The sequence below is a fragment of the Bufo bufo genome, chromosome 7 (genome assembly GCF_905171765.1).
Source record: "Bufo bufo chromosome 7, aBufBuf1.1, whole genome shotgun sequence".
NCBI lineage: Eukaryota > Metazoa > Chordata > Amphibia > Anura > Bufonidae > Bufo > Bufo bufo.
Window position 1 is genome coordinate 207,124,558 of NC_053395.1, and position 15,088 is coordinate 207,139,645.

Genomic DNA, 15,088 nt, shown 5'->3' on the forward strand with positions numbered 1-15,088 from the left:
ATGAATGGAGGGCGGATGCCCATGTGCAGTACACCCACCAACACTTTCGGGGCACCTTTCTCGATATAGGTGGAGACCCCGATACTGAGACGGACGGTCCTGTTGAAGTCGGGGGGTTTGGCCAATATTCACCTTACAATATGATCATCACAGGGGTCCTACATACTGAATGGAGTCCTCCCATCCCAGATTCTTGCCCAGTTAGGTAAAAACTTTGAATGCCTTATCCCAAGGAGAAAACCCCAAAATCCTTGAGATGAGTCACACCGTCGACCAGTCATAATGGAGCATGTGTAATTCCAACTAGTCTTGCCAGAAGTAATTTGAGGCGCCATGCAAAATCCCCAACCCATCATTAGTGCCTCCTTGGCTCGCGTTCTATAGGATGGAATGACCTATATTCCCTCCGACGTGAATGCGTCACCGTGCGAGGAGCAGAAAAGCCTCCAGTTACCGCCGTGCGCATTCCAGTCATTCCCAGTGAGAGGTTTAGCTGCGACCTCTGAAGGTTAAAGACCAGGGAGTGAAGATTAGGAAAGGTCACGCTGCAGATGCAAGAGGTCAGACTGACAAAGCAAGGGAGGCAATGCCCTGGAAAAGGCCCATAAAGGGGTTCTCCCATGAATGAGGTGAACTAATGAAAATCAGACATCACACAGGACATGGCAATCTCTTTCTAAGGCTCCATTCAGACGTCCGTAGAATGGGTCCGCGTCCGTTTCGCAATTATCCGGAACGGGTGCGGACCCATTCATTCTCTATGGGGCTGGAAGAGATGCGGAGAGCACACTATATGCTCTCCGCATCCGCATTTCCGGAGCGCGGGACCCGATCTTTCGGTCCGCAGCTCCGCAAAAAATAGAACATTGCAATTGCGGACAAGAATAGGCATTTCTATGGCGGTGCCGGCCGGGTGTAATCCGGATCCGCAATGCACTATGGATGTCTGAATGGAGCCTTACAAACCTAAAGCCAGCCCTGCACCTGCTCTCTCCCCATCACAGCTCAGGAGGCGTGTCCTTTCTGCTGCAGCTCTCTCCCCATCACAGCTCAGGAGGCGTGTCCTTTCTGCTGCAGCTCTCTCCCCATCACAGCTCAGGAGGCGTGTCCTTTCTGCTGCAGCTCTCTCCCCCCATCACAGCTCAGGCGGCATGTCCTTTCTGCTGCAGCTCTCTCCCCCCATCACAGCTCAGGCGGCATGTCCTTTCTGCTGCAGCTCTCTCCCCCCATCACAGCTCAGGAGGCGTGTCCTTTCTGCTGCAGCTAGCTCCCCATCACAGCTCAGGAGGTGTGTCCTTTCTGCTGCAGCTCTCTCCCCCCATCACAGCTCAGGCGGCATGTCCTTTCTGCTGCAGCTCTCTTCCTATCACAGCTCAGGGAATGTTTTCTTTCCTATGCAGCTCTCTCCCTGTAACTGTCACAGTTTCTAATAGCAGGTCTGACCAGTTGCAGTTGAAGGAAGGAACTGAGCATGTGCAACCACCTGCATCAATGGACGTGAAAGAGTTTTTTACTGGGAGATAAATACTGATGATCTATCCCAGGTACAGGTCACCAATATCCGATAGGCAGGGTGCCAGGAGTCGGATCCCCACCAATTGGCTGTTTGAAGGGTCGGCTGTACTTGGTTAAAGGGGTTATCCCATGACTAAAGTAAAAAATTTAAATCAGACGTCATATAGTAAATGAAAGCTTCATTCTAACAAAGCTATAACCAGCCCTGTACCTCACATGTATCCCGAGGTATTTTCTGCTGCAGCTCAGGGGGCTTGTCCTTTCTGCTGCAGCTCTCTCCCTATCACAACTCAGGATGCAATTGAGGGATGAAACTGAGCATGTGCGGCCTTCTCAGTGAGCTGGACAGCTGGCAGCTCAAGGGGAGTGTCCCATGCTGCAGCTAAGGGGGCGTGTCCTTTCTGCTGCAGCTAAGGGGGCGTGTATTTTCTGCTGCAGCTCTCTCCCTATCACAGCTCAGGAGGCAGTTGCAGGATGGAACTGAGCATGTGCTTCGCTACACAGATACATTTTATTGAATAACTCCGTGGCTATGATGAATTTTTAATTACATGCAAATACAAAAGTATTCAGATCCAGGTGCTGGCTTGAAAACTGTAGAATATTTTTTTGTGGGACAACTGCTATTGGTATAGTAAGCACACTGTATAATGCCTGTGCTGGGTACTGTAGCTTAGCCCCATTCATTTGTGTTCCAGAAAGACCTGCGACTGACAGACGTGGCACATGCTGAGGAAGAGGCCACAGAGTCATGTGCAGCTCAGCAATGTCGCCGGACCCCCACTGATCAGAAAACCACTTTAGGGGGCATTCACACAAGCGTATCTTAGGTCCGCATCCAATCCGCATTTATTGCAGATCAGATGAGGATGCATTCGATAGGGCGGCATCTGTATGTCAATTCCGTGGTCCTGCAAAAAGAAAAAAAAAAACGCGTCCTATTCTTGTCTATTTTGTGGACAAGAATAGGCATTTCTAACAAAGTGCAGGACGTGGCCGAAAGCAGGACATGGCCACGTTTTGCAGATCCGCAATTTGTTGTCCACAAGACGGATACAGTCATGTGAATGCTGCCTTAAAATGATAAAAATCCGGCTGCCAGCAGCCATCACTAGGGGGGGCTTAGGGGGCTTACTAAACACTGTCTGCAACCGCGTATAAAAGCATGGGCAGTGACCTCCCAAATACCCCCGGCATTTGGTCATTTTACTATATGGCCTCACGCACAAGAGTTAATTTTTGCGGTACGCAAATTCCGGATCCGCAAAACACGGAAGCCGCTCGTGTGCCTTCCGCAATTTGCGGAACGGAACAGACGACCCATTGTAAAAATGCCAATTCTTGTCCGCAAAACGGGGCCAAGGAGCGGAGCAACAGATGCGGACAGCACACTGAGCGCTGTCCGCATCTTTTGCGGCCCCGTTGAAGTGAATGGGTCCGTACCCGAGCCGCAAAAACTGCGGCTCGGATGTGGACCAGAACAACGGTCATGTGCATGCGGCCTATAGCAGGAGGCGCACATTAAAATAACGTGGCCTCTGGGGAGATTCACCAATGTATTAGAATATTTTCTTTTTTTGACTACTGCAAGGTTCCACTAAGGAAGCAACATCCAAGCTAATGAGGATAGCTGCACCCCCGGCCTCCGAGGGGCGTCCCCCTCCCCAGACCTTCTATGTGCGACGCCAGCCTCGAACATCAGATTAGAAGAAGCCCGGAGGGAGCTCCGTAATAGCAGCACAGCGGTGGATGGTAGATGGCACTTTAATCAAGCTCCTCCATACACCCGCGCCCAACTCCGGTTATTAATACATAAGGACGGGCTGCCCTGGCAGCGGCCAGGAGCTTCATCAATCACTTCACAATCAGTTACTATAGATATAACACACCCCAGCAGCTCGGTTCATCCGGGGTCACAGCAAAGAGACCAAAGCCAAGAGGTTGTTATAACTGCAAAGGAGGCAGCGACAGCCCTCAGAAGAGCGTGCCAACGTCTTCTGAACCAGGGATGGGCGAGAGGTAAAATGTACAACCCCTGCCCATAGGATGGCATAGAAAGAGACGGAAACAGAGAACGGGGGGTACGGTAGGTATAACCCCCCCCCCGACAGTAAGATAGTCAGGACATGTGCCACCCACAGGCTCACATACTCTGCCTCGCTGCATCTAGGCAAACATAAGTTAAAGGGGTTCTCCGGGACTACCAAAAACAGCACCACCCCTGTTCACGGGTCGTGTGTGGTATTACAGCTCAGCCGCATTCACTTCAATGGAACTGAGGAGCCGCAACCTGTGGACAGGGGTGGTGCTGCTTTTGGGAGACAGCAGCCATTTATGTAGTCCTGGAGAACCCCTTTAACTTATGTTGGCCTATATGCAGCACCAGAGTATGAGAGTATAGGTGGCGTATGCGATTGTCTATCTTATGGTGGCACATGTCCTGGGGGAGGGGGAGGTGTTTCTCTACTATTTGGAGAACCCCATTAAACCCATCTACTCTGTATGGGAGGGGGGTGTCCAGACTCTGCCCCAACAGATAATAGGGGAAAGGAGGATCAGACATGTTAAGGTCTTTGGAAGCGGCTTGGTTCCCTTTACCTTATGCTTGGCCGAGTTTATGGGGAGGGGGTGGGGAGGGATAGGTGTCAGCCCCGCGAGCATTCGGCCAGCAGCTGCTGGAGGTGAACGGCCAGCTTTAGAGTCGCGGTAATATCTGGCACAAGCTCGGATACTGGGAAATTTACCAGAAATGATATCTAATCACTGCACGGGCCACCCTGTGCAAACACTACACCTCCATCATGTCATCACTGCGGGCCCGCTAATGGCGTGTGAGCTGCGGGCACCGTGGGCGCTGCAGAGAATATTTAGTGCATTTGTAGGGCTCTATTCACATCATGCTTAGGGAAGTGCGGGTGAACCCGAGGCCTCTGATACCATACAGTACATAGGGTCCCACTGTAAACTAGCGGAGAAAACTCACGGGCCCTATTCACCTGACGGAGGGCGACTGGTGGGGGTCAGACACGGGGGCGCTGCTGCCGATCAGCTGTTTGAAGAAGCCATGGGACTCCGGTGGACGCTGCCGCCCCTAGGCACGGCTCAGTCTATTATTCAAGTGAATTGCCCTGGGCTGCAATACCAAGCACAGCCACGATTCAATGGACGGCACTGTGCTCGGTGCTCGTCACATCCCATTCTATAACCAGATTAGCGTTAAGTTTATACACATTACATATGACCAATACCGCTCTCTACCGTAATACAAAATCAGGTCCTGTCGCCCACCGCCACCAATCAGCCCTCAGCTTTCAGGACTTAAAGGGAATGCCGGTCAGGGCAACCAGGCCACGTTACAGCACGACGCCATGGTCTAGGCAGGCGCACACAGTGCGCGGTCCGGCTCGCCACCGTACGACATTCTGTGACTTCACGCCGGATACAACCCATAGTTAAATATGAGTCACACGTTGAGCCCACACCTCCTTCCAGAAACACCCTGCATCGTCCTCCATGAAACCAGTAAATCAGGACGGACGGCCCGCTGGGCTGTGCGGGGAGAGCCGACTAACCAGTCACTGGTGCAGAAATTACGCCTAACGCAACTACCCGGGTCACATCGAATACAGTCTGCAGATTTGTTAACTGATCTTCCCCTCAAAGGGGTGTCCGCCGTTAGATCAACATGGCTGCTTTCCTTCTTAAAAACAGCGCCGCTCCTGTCTGCAGGCTGTGTCTGGTATTGCAGCTCTGCTCCAATGATGTGAATGGAGGTGAGCTGCAATGCCATACACAACCTGTGAACAGGGGTGGCGCTGTTTCAGAAGAAAGTGTTATGTTTTTCTAATCTAGCCAAGGGGATTATCCTTCTCCATGGATGTTCCAGGCTCCAAGCATACGTCGATCAGCTCACGGTATATATGCATCAGAATTAAAGGGGGTTTTCCGAGATTTTAATACTGATGAACTGTCCTCTGGTCAGGGTCCGACACCCAGGACCCCCGCCCATCAGCTGTTTGAGAAGGCAGTAGCGCTGTGCGTTTCTCCCGCTTTTCCTAGACCAGTATTGACACGTTCATCGGTCACGTGGCCTAGGCGCAACTTAGCCCAATAGAAGTGAATGGGGCCGAGCGCAATACCAAGCACAGCCACTATCAAATGGTCGGCGCTGTGCTTGGCGAGCAGGGAGAAGGCAGCGGGCGCTCACAGGAACGCTGGTGCTTTCTCAAACAGCTGGTCAGTGGGGCTCCCAGGTGTCAGCCCCCCACCGATCAGATACTGATGACCTATTCTGGAGGATCGGTCGTCAGCCCAAGTGCCTCCCTTCCGCCCCACATACAATTACTGAACGTTAACCCTTCCATTCCATTGTACATCCAGAAAAGAGGCGAGACTAGTGGTGCCCGGCGGCTGCTTATCTCATGCCCTTTTTTATGCAATAGCTGGAAAGATCACGTGCGCCAACAATCCCACTAAAAACATACAAGATGGTGCTAGCCATTACGGAAAATGGACAGGCAGGTGGCACATATTCCCGAAAACAAGCAATTAAAAATTTCCTTAAATTTTCATACGTGACCATAAAGCAACCACACATGCACGCCTAACGTAAAGCAATCCAAAGCGAGCGATTTCACACCGGAATAAAAAATATCGATGGACACCAAACATGGAATGGGCAGGAATATTACCGCCCTAATGTACTGCGCAGGAAAGAAAACCGCTTTGCCTTGGCACGTGATAAGGGGCTGCCTGGCACAACGGTGCTGCTTATCACCAATTGGATCTCAACGTGCCAAAAAACTCCCCAAGAATTAGTCGGGGGAGACAACCCCAAGTGCAGTGTATGAGTATGCGCCGCCATACATCTGGACCGGCGGTCCAATGGGGAGAACTGGATAACATTGGCGCCGGCAGAGGTTCTGGTTGCTAGGCAGCCGTCCCGAAGCATCAAAACTATGAATGATTGTACGGGTTTTCATAAGAGCCGCCAATCTCCGTCCGGACGTCGTGATTATCACACTCTCTGCTGTCAATCCCATTGTCTTTTGGTTAAATGCTTCCTCCGAGCTGAAGCAAGGCTTTCCTGTGCTGAGGGATCGGAGGCCACGCCAGGACGCATGGGGAGCTACGGTTTACCACTGTTAACCCCTCGTACACCGCAAAAAACACACGACCGCCGAGAACACGGAGGATCATATAAGTAGTGGAATGCGCAACGAGGTAGCCATAGTGATTGCGCAACAAGGGCCACAAATGAGGTAAGAAAATACAAGCCACTCTCTCTGCACGATCCTCCCGGCCAATCCCTTGGATTTCTGGATAAAGCAGAGCCGAGTTGGTCTCTCTCATTAACGCCCCGGCATCTACCTGCCGTCCCACGCAATACCACAAATGTGACGCTAGATTGCGCGCACTAAACACTGCTACATCTACATGGACTCCTTCGCCTTTCTGCAGCTTCGCTCGGCTGATCGCTGCTCTAGCCTCCGTACAAGACGAAGATTAAAGCTGAAATGTCCTGCTGGGGGGGGGGGGGAAGACAAAGCAAAGCGTAAAGTTACACTAAAACAGCACGCAAATCTGCAATACTCCGTACTGGGGAGCAAGGATCAAAGCAGCAGGAGAATGCAGACACGGAGTCTAGACTGACGTCTACTGGAGAGGGGCCGCGAAGTATATAAAACAACATGTGCACATCACAATCATCACTCCGAGGGGGCCCCCCATCACACTCCTATACTGCATGCGTCCCACCTTTACCTCTCCGGCAGCCTCGGAATATGTATAGAAACCATTGATCGATTTCTGATGGCAGACATGGAGGAGCCGGGGATAGAGACAGCAGACGGAGGAAGGAAGCCTGGACTCGCATACAGTAAACCGCTTCATCAGGCCAGAGGGGAAAATGTCCTCTATATATAATACCGCTGACAGGGCCGACAGCATCTACCGCCATCACTGACCTTACAGAGTACGATTCCTGCCATCCGGATAGCGCAGCGCTGAACGGCTACATCATCCGGAAATGCAAAAACAAATAAACAAACAAAACAAAAAAGTTACAGCAAATTTTGTTTCCTGGAAAACCACATTCCCAAGGCTGCGGGTAAAAAACAGCATGGCTCTGTTTACACCGTGGATTTTGCAAAAGTAAAACCTGCCCAGTGTTCTGGGTCAGAACCCAGTGAATTTTCAAATTTTAATGACGTAATTTCACCCCCTTGAACAGAAGAAAGGTGCAACAAATCTACTACGAGGCTGTGCCTAAATCTGCCACGTCTTCTGCCTGAGCACGGGACGAAGCGTCAAGAAAGGACATGTCTTTTTTTTTTTGGCGCAGTCGTGGCTTTAAAGGGGTTGTCTGGCCATATAAATGGATGACCTATCGTCAGGATAGTATCCACATACAGGGGTCGCCTTTCTCAAGCGGTTTATGAAGTGCAAAACAAGAGTATATAAGGCGCCTTCCACCCCCCGCTCATATCCGTATACCAACGAGATGATGATTACAGCAGATTAACACCTGGTCAAACGTGTTCACCAATAAGATGAGTTCCCACAGCGATCGCCATCACCATCCGCCAACCAGTAAAATCATTCATTACCTTCAGGAGGACGGCTGCAGCTGGACGCCCCGTATCGCGCACTTCTATGCCGTCTTGGCGTTCCTCTGTTCGCAATGCGCATGCTCGGCAAAGGTTAGTGTCTCCCTTCTCCAAAGCCATGACGTGTCCTCGTCACGTGCCTCACTGGGGATCACGTCATGTAGTAGCTCCAGTCCACCTGACCATGCCGAAATCCGCCCGAGGTTAGAAGCCTCTCCGTCGCCATGGAGACCAGCCTCATTGCGCAGCACATCCACGGATTGAACCAAATCGGTGCATCCACGGCATATTGGTCATCACAGGACGGCTATCCTATGCGGGTTTAACCCTTTATTTATCCACAATTTTTATCCTCCTATTGCGCACGATGGGGCTCCAAATGCAGTCCAACCTCCACCTATAAAACACAAATAACGGACACGTTAAAAACAACTTCATAACTTCGACCTTCGTTATACACGGATATGACTTCTATAAATGGGACTCGATGCCGCTTACATTAAACTCTGTATTCACCCCATGTGGTTGTAACGCTCTCAAGGTGAAGATCCGCTTCAGTGTTAATTCCTCCTCAATATTCCTACTGAATCAATCACACGAAACCTCAACCCGAGTGGCCCCTCTCCACAAAACGCTTGGCCCCTGCTTTTTCCATCATCTTCTTTCTAACGGTGCTTTTGTGTCGATTTATTCTCTCTCCAAATTTAATCATTATTGGTGGAACGTTTTTTTGTATAAAATATTTATTCTTCTAATGCCCCCTTGATCATTGGTGGTATCAGTGGGAATAAAGCGCTGGATAAATCAGGCAAATACTTACCCCATAGGAGGATCCAGCGACGTCACAGCGCTCTTCTCTGCGATGCCGGCTGTATCCAGCGCAGGCGCAGCGAGGAAGACGGCAGCCGGGGAGCGTCCTTCACTCACTGCGCCTGCACCGAATACTGAACGGGACGGCACAGGTGCGAGATTTTGCCGGCAGGAGGAGACCAACACTGGCCTGGCCCTGTCAATCAAGTGAACAAGGGAGTTGAAAGAGGTGGGCGAACGGAGCCTCTAGGAGCAGGTGCAACGAGGATAATAACCATATAATAAAAGTTTAAATTGTGCAGTAAGATGCGCATCCGTAAGGATAGGCTAATTAGGGTCTGCTGACATTAGCACATCGCTAATATCAGCCGGTTTAATAGGGTTAATCTAGTGCACAGCTGGACAGACAGCGCTATTTAACTCCATGTAAAATGGCCAATTTCCCATGTTTGGGTTGTTGCAATTATGGCAATAGGATTACAGGTGATAGACAATCATACAAGACTAGGGGCCACTATACGTGCCGACCGCGTGACGTGATCTACACGATCCGGTGTCCTTGTAGCCTGATGTACGTCGGTGAAACGACTATGGAGACTAGAGAGAGAATAAACAAAAGCACCGTTAGAAAGAAGACGATGGAAAAAGCAGGGGCCAAGCGTTTTGTGGAGAGGGGCCACTCGAGTTGAGATTTCGCGTGATTGATTCAGTAGGAATATTGAGGAGGAATTAACACTGAAGCGGATCTTCATCTTGAGAGCGTTACAACCACATGGGGTGAATACAGAGATAATGTAAGCGGCATCGAGTCCCATTTATAGAAGTCATATCCGTGTATAACGAAGGTCGAAGTTATGAAGTTGTTTTTAACGTGTCCGTCATTTGTGTTTTATAGGTGGAGGTTGGACTGCATTTGGAGCCCCATCGTGCGCAATAGGAGGATAAAAATTGTGGATAAATAAAGGGTTAAACCCGCATAGGATAGCCGTCCTGTGATGACCAATATGCTGTCGAGGCACCGATTTGGTTCAATCCGCGGGCGCGCTGCGCAATGAGGCTGGAGACGCTTCTAACCTCGGGCGGATTTCGGCATGGTCAGGTGGACTGGAGCTACTACATGACGTGATCCCCAGTGAGGCACGTGACGAGGACACATCATGGCTTTGGAGGAGGGAGACACTAACCCTTTGCCGAGCATGCGCATTGCGAACAGAGGAACGCCAAGACGGCATAGAAGTGCGCGATACGGGGCGTCCAGCTGCAGCCGTCCTCCTGAAGGTAATGAATGATTTTACTGGTTGGCGGATAGTGATGGCGATCGCTGTGGGAACTCATCTTATTGGTGAACACGTTTGACCAGGTGTTAATCTGCTGTAATCATCATCTCGTTGGTATACGGATATGAGCGGGGGGTGGAAGGCGCCTTATATACTCTTGTTTTGCACTTCATAAACCGCTTGAGAAAGGCGACCATGTAGCCGAAACGTCGCACTTTACTGGACCTTGTGTACCGTCTCCTGGACCCCGTGTGAAGAAACCTTTTTGGATTGGAGAAGCTGCCACCCCTGTATGTGGATACCATCGTGTTGACCGGATCTGGGGTCTTGAACTGGCGGATGCATTCCTAGGAAATCCGTGAGGTCTATAGTGCTGCTCTGCTGATACATTGCTTCCTATCGTCAGGATAGGTCATCAATATCAGACTGGCGGGGGTCCGACACCCAGCAGGCGAGCGCTGCTTCCTCTTCATTATACTGCCCGTCCTCTGGGAAGTGTCGTTGGTGCAGTGTAATGACCAGTACTTGAATGGAGCGGGAGCTCGTAATTACACTACACCGCCGCGCCGTGTAATCACCAGGAAGCGGCGCTCACATGGTGCTCCGCCTGCTTGTCAAACAGCTGATCAGCAGGGGTGCCGGGTGTCAGACCCCCACTGATCAGATATTGATGACCAATCCTGACGTTAGGTCATCAATATACATGGCAGGACAACCCCTTTAAAGGGAACCTGTCACCGGGATTTGATGTATAGAGCTGAGGACATGGGTTGCTAGATGGCCGCTAGCACATCTGCAATACCCAGTCCCCATAGCTCTGGGTGCTTTTATTGTGTAAAAAAACGATTTGATACATATGCAAATTACCCTGAGATGAGTCCAGCGTGAAGGAGCCCAGCACTGCCCCGCATCCTCAGAATCTCCTCCTTGCTCCCCAACATCGGAGAAAGCCAGAGCGCCGTAATCTCGCGATGCGCGAGCTAGCGTATGCGCAGTGTCCTCATAGTGTTCCTTCCCTGTGCTGGCTCGCGCATCGCGAGATTACGGCGCTCTAGCTTTCTGACGTCTGGGAGCAAGGAGGCGATTCCGAGGATGCGGGGCGGTGCTGGGCTCCTTCACGCTGGACTTATCTTAGGGACAGGACTCATCTCAGGTTAATTTGCATATGTATAAAATAGTTTTTTTTTACACAATAAAAGCACACAGAGCTATGGGGACTGGGTATGGAGGATGTGCTAGCGGCCATCTAGGAACCCATGTCCTCAGCTCTATACACAAAATCTCGGCCTCCCATTGAAAACGTTTGGCTCAGTGTGAACAGGGACTGACAGAGCAATAACTAGCATTTGCTTTAGGCCAGTAAACAGTCATACAAAAGTCTCAAATTTTGGCGCAAGAAAATTGTGCAAATTATAGCACAAATTCATGCCAGCTCACAGCTGGAGCAGATTCGTTTTTTGTTTTTTTTTTGCCGCATGGACAGGCAAAGATGCATCTTATTTTGCACTGGATGCTACACTGGAATTACAGTGCGGTACGCGAGGAAAACCTCACGGAGCGCAAGTCAAATGTAGTCATAGCACCCCCCCCCCATTTATTTTTATTTTGCTATGAGGAATAGCGCAGACGGGTGACAGATCCCATTGCACGCCTATACAGCGGCATCCGCCAGCATCATACGGTAAGAGATCCTGCAATATGCACAGAGCCTTACGTGCGTTTGGTTCCTTACTGAGGTCAATCGGGGAACACAGGTTAAAAGAATTGAAAAACGCAGCAGAAAAACCTACTGCGCCATGTCCTGAGCGTCACTGCAGATTGTCACAGATTTTAGCCTTTTTGCTTATTTTTCCCAAAGCACGTGAATGTGATTTTGCAGCTCCATTGTCTCCTGCACTACGTTCCGAATCTGTACCACAAATCCGCCATGTCGGAACGTGGCCTTAGGACATCCTACTACTGCCCCTAGGCCTATCGCAGCGAGAGGTAAAAGAACGCACAGAAACGCGCAGGCTGCATTCACAACAGAGCTATTTTAGCAGAAGGGATTACACAGACTTTTTTCTGTCAGTTATGCAATCAGTCACCCATGTACAGCAAGGAACAGAACAAAAAAGCAGTGAGCATGTGAACTGAGCCCTACACAACGCCACGGAATCGGTCCGAGAGCATCGCGGCCTCGCTGGACAGAGTCCCGGGGAGGACCCTCCCAGCGTACCTGCACGGGTTACCTCACTTATCGGCAGTCCTGCCCCAGATCCACATGCCACGGATAGTTCTGCTCTGCTGGAAACTTAACCCCTTCCTACAAGGAAGAGAGAAAAATGGAGAACACCTACAAGTCAACCTGCAGACGTGGGCTGGAGGCGTAATGTAAATCAGGACGTGTTCACACTACTTGGGTGAGTTTTTCCACACCTGGTTAGCCTCAGGTTTTACGGAAAAAAAAAATACACATTGGATTTCTCCGTTACATTACACCAAACCCTCAGCTGTGAGAGAAATACTAGGCCTCATTCACATGTCCGTTTGTGGATCCGACATGCTGTTTCGGCACAGAGCAGCCTGCCGGATCCTCTATTGCACCCCCGGAGCCCCACTGACTGCAATGGCATCCAGTGGTGATCCGGCCGATATCCGGCAAAAGAAAACCGCTGCTTCCCGGCTCTCGTCCTTCCCCCGGGTCCGCTAGGCTCTCCATGTAACCATGCAGGTTTACATCGCTGCAGCGGAGACCGGATCCCCTTGCGTTATCTGCCCATTTGTCATGACATAAGGGGATCCGGTCTCCGCCGCGGCCAATGATTGGCTGCAGCGAGGGAGCCCAGCGGAGCATCGCAGCCCGGCAGAAGGAACGGGGAAGCAGGCAAGTCATCTTCCCTTTAAAGGTCCGGTAAAGCGGTTCTTGCACAACCCCTTTAAGTCAATGGGATCTGTCAGGCGCCGCTGGTATCAGCAGTCCCCGTGGTGGTTATTGTAAGAGGAGAGAAAGGCGCAAGAGTGAACACAGCCTTAGGACTCATGCACACTAACGTATGTTTTTTCTGTGTCCGTTCCGTTTTTTTCTGCGGCACCATAACGGGTAAGCAAAAAAATAAATAAAAATGGAAATTACTCTGTGCACATTCCATTTCCGTATGTACACATGGCCTTTCTGCAAAAAAGATAGAACATGTCCTGTTCATGTCCGTTTTACGCAAAAATTCACAAAAAAAAAAACTAACGGATGCAATACGGATGTCACATGGACGTCGTCTGTATTTTTTGTGCGGATTGTAAAATACATACGGCCATGTGCATGAGCCCTTAAGGTGACCCTACCCATTAGGTGAACATCAGTGGACCCACCGATTTCTGAAAAAAAACAACTTAGGGGTGCAGGAGTCTTTGCGGATCCACAAAATTCAGGCGCCGGCCGTGCGCACCCCACATCGCGGTGCGGACCCATGGACTTCAATGTGTTCGTGATCTGCAAGATGCAGCAAGAGATAGGCATGGCCTATCTTTTGCGGTGCGGAAGCACGGACCCGGAAGCACGCGGCTGGTGCCCATGTTTTGGATTCGCAGTTTGCACCCTAAGGTGCAGGACGACCTTCAGTCTCTGTTCACACTGCAGTCATGGCTTCTGAAAAAAATATAGAAAATCCATCATTTCAGTTTTATTTTTCTTTGCAAACGACTACAGAACAAAAGCCAGTGTGAACGGAGCCAACAATGCGACCACATAGTAACCATACACATTCACTACACCCGGAAATTAGACAAATTATTTGAACGTGACTTCATTACCGTGCGGGTTTATTACAGGTCCAAATGTAACATCTAGGAAATGACACTACGCCTGCATTTTACAGACAACTGCAGGAAGAGCCGGTGGCGGTACAGGCAGCGGCCGCCGCTTTCCTTCCAGTAACCTGCATTATACCTGCAGAGCATTAGGTCACTGTCTAAGGTCAGAAATAGTCCTGGGCGCGCCCCATTGTGGGGCGCAAAGTGGGAATCCCGCAGCATGAGGCCTCATGCACACAACCGTATGCATTTTGTGATCCACAAGATGTGGATACTGTCCGTGTTTCATCTGCATTTTTGCGGACCCATTGACTTTAATGGTTTGCATTTTGCAGCCAAGTATTCTTTTAAAGGAGCCAAGGGGCCTGCAAAAAAATTAAAAATAAAGACACGACAGCATCCGTGTTTTGGGGATCTGTGGTTTGTGGACCGCAAGCTGGATACAGTCGTGTGCATGAGCCTGAATGGCAATATTGCGGATTTCTTTAAGGCTTACCCACTTTGCCGCTAAGATAAACCGCTGTGATATCGCTCTTATGCATCAAAAAAAAAAAATAATATATATAAAAATGTATGCTACGCTGCAAAGTCTGCATGGGAGCTGTGGACACAAAACTGGACATTATGAAGGGAGTTCATGGCACTGGAGCATTTCAAAAGATGGCTGCAAAAGAGCGCAGCACTTATAACATCAAAAGCTGAAACAGAGGTTTGAAACGCAAGACGTAAAAATATAATACGATCAACCCAATGACCGGCGTGCCCGGGAGCGAGGCCGGGCCCCCCGCGGCGTGCCCGGGAGCGAGGCCGGGCCCCCCGCGGCGTGCCCGGGAGCGAGGCCGGGCCCCCCGCGGCGTGCCCGGGAGCGAGGCCGGGCCCCCCGCGGCGTGCCCGGGAGCGAGGCCGGGCCCCCCGCGGCGTGCCCGGGAGCGAGGCCGGGCCCCCCGCGGCGTGCCCGGGAGCGAGGCCGGGCCCCCCGCGGCGTGCCCGGGAGCGAGGCGGTACAAAGCTCCCTGCAGACTGGAGGACTACATTCCCAGTACAACATACAGTCCCAGTATAAGTAGCACCCACCAGTCCCAGGTAAGT

The 15,088-nt window shown here is 50.8% G+C and overlaps 1 protein-coding gene across 2 annotated transcripts in view; it reads right to left on the bottom strand.

Moving 5' to 3' along the window:
• Positions 1-15,088, bottom strand: part of ACVR2A (activin A receptor type 2A) — a 56,799-nt gene that overhangs the window by 24,064 nt on the left and 17,647 nt on the right. The gene's annotated exons all lie outside the window — the stretch shown is intronic.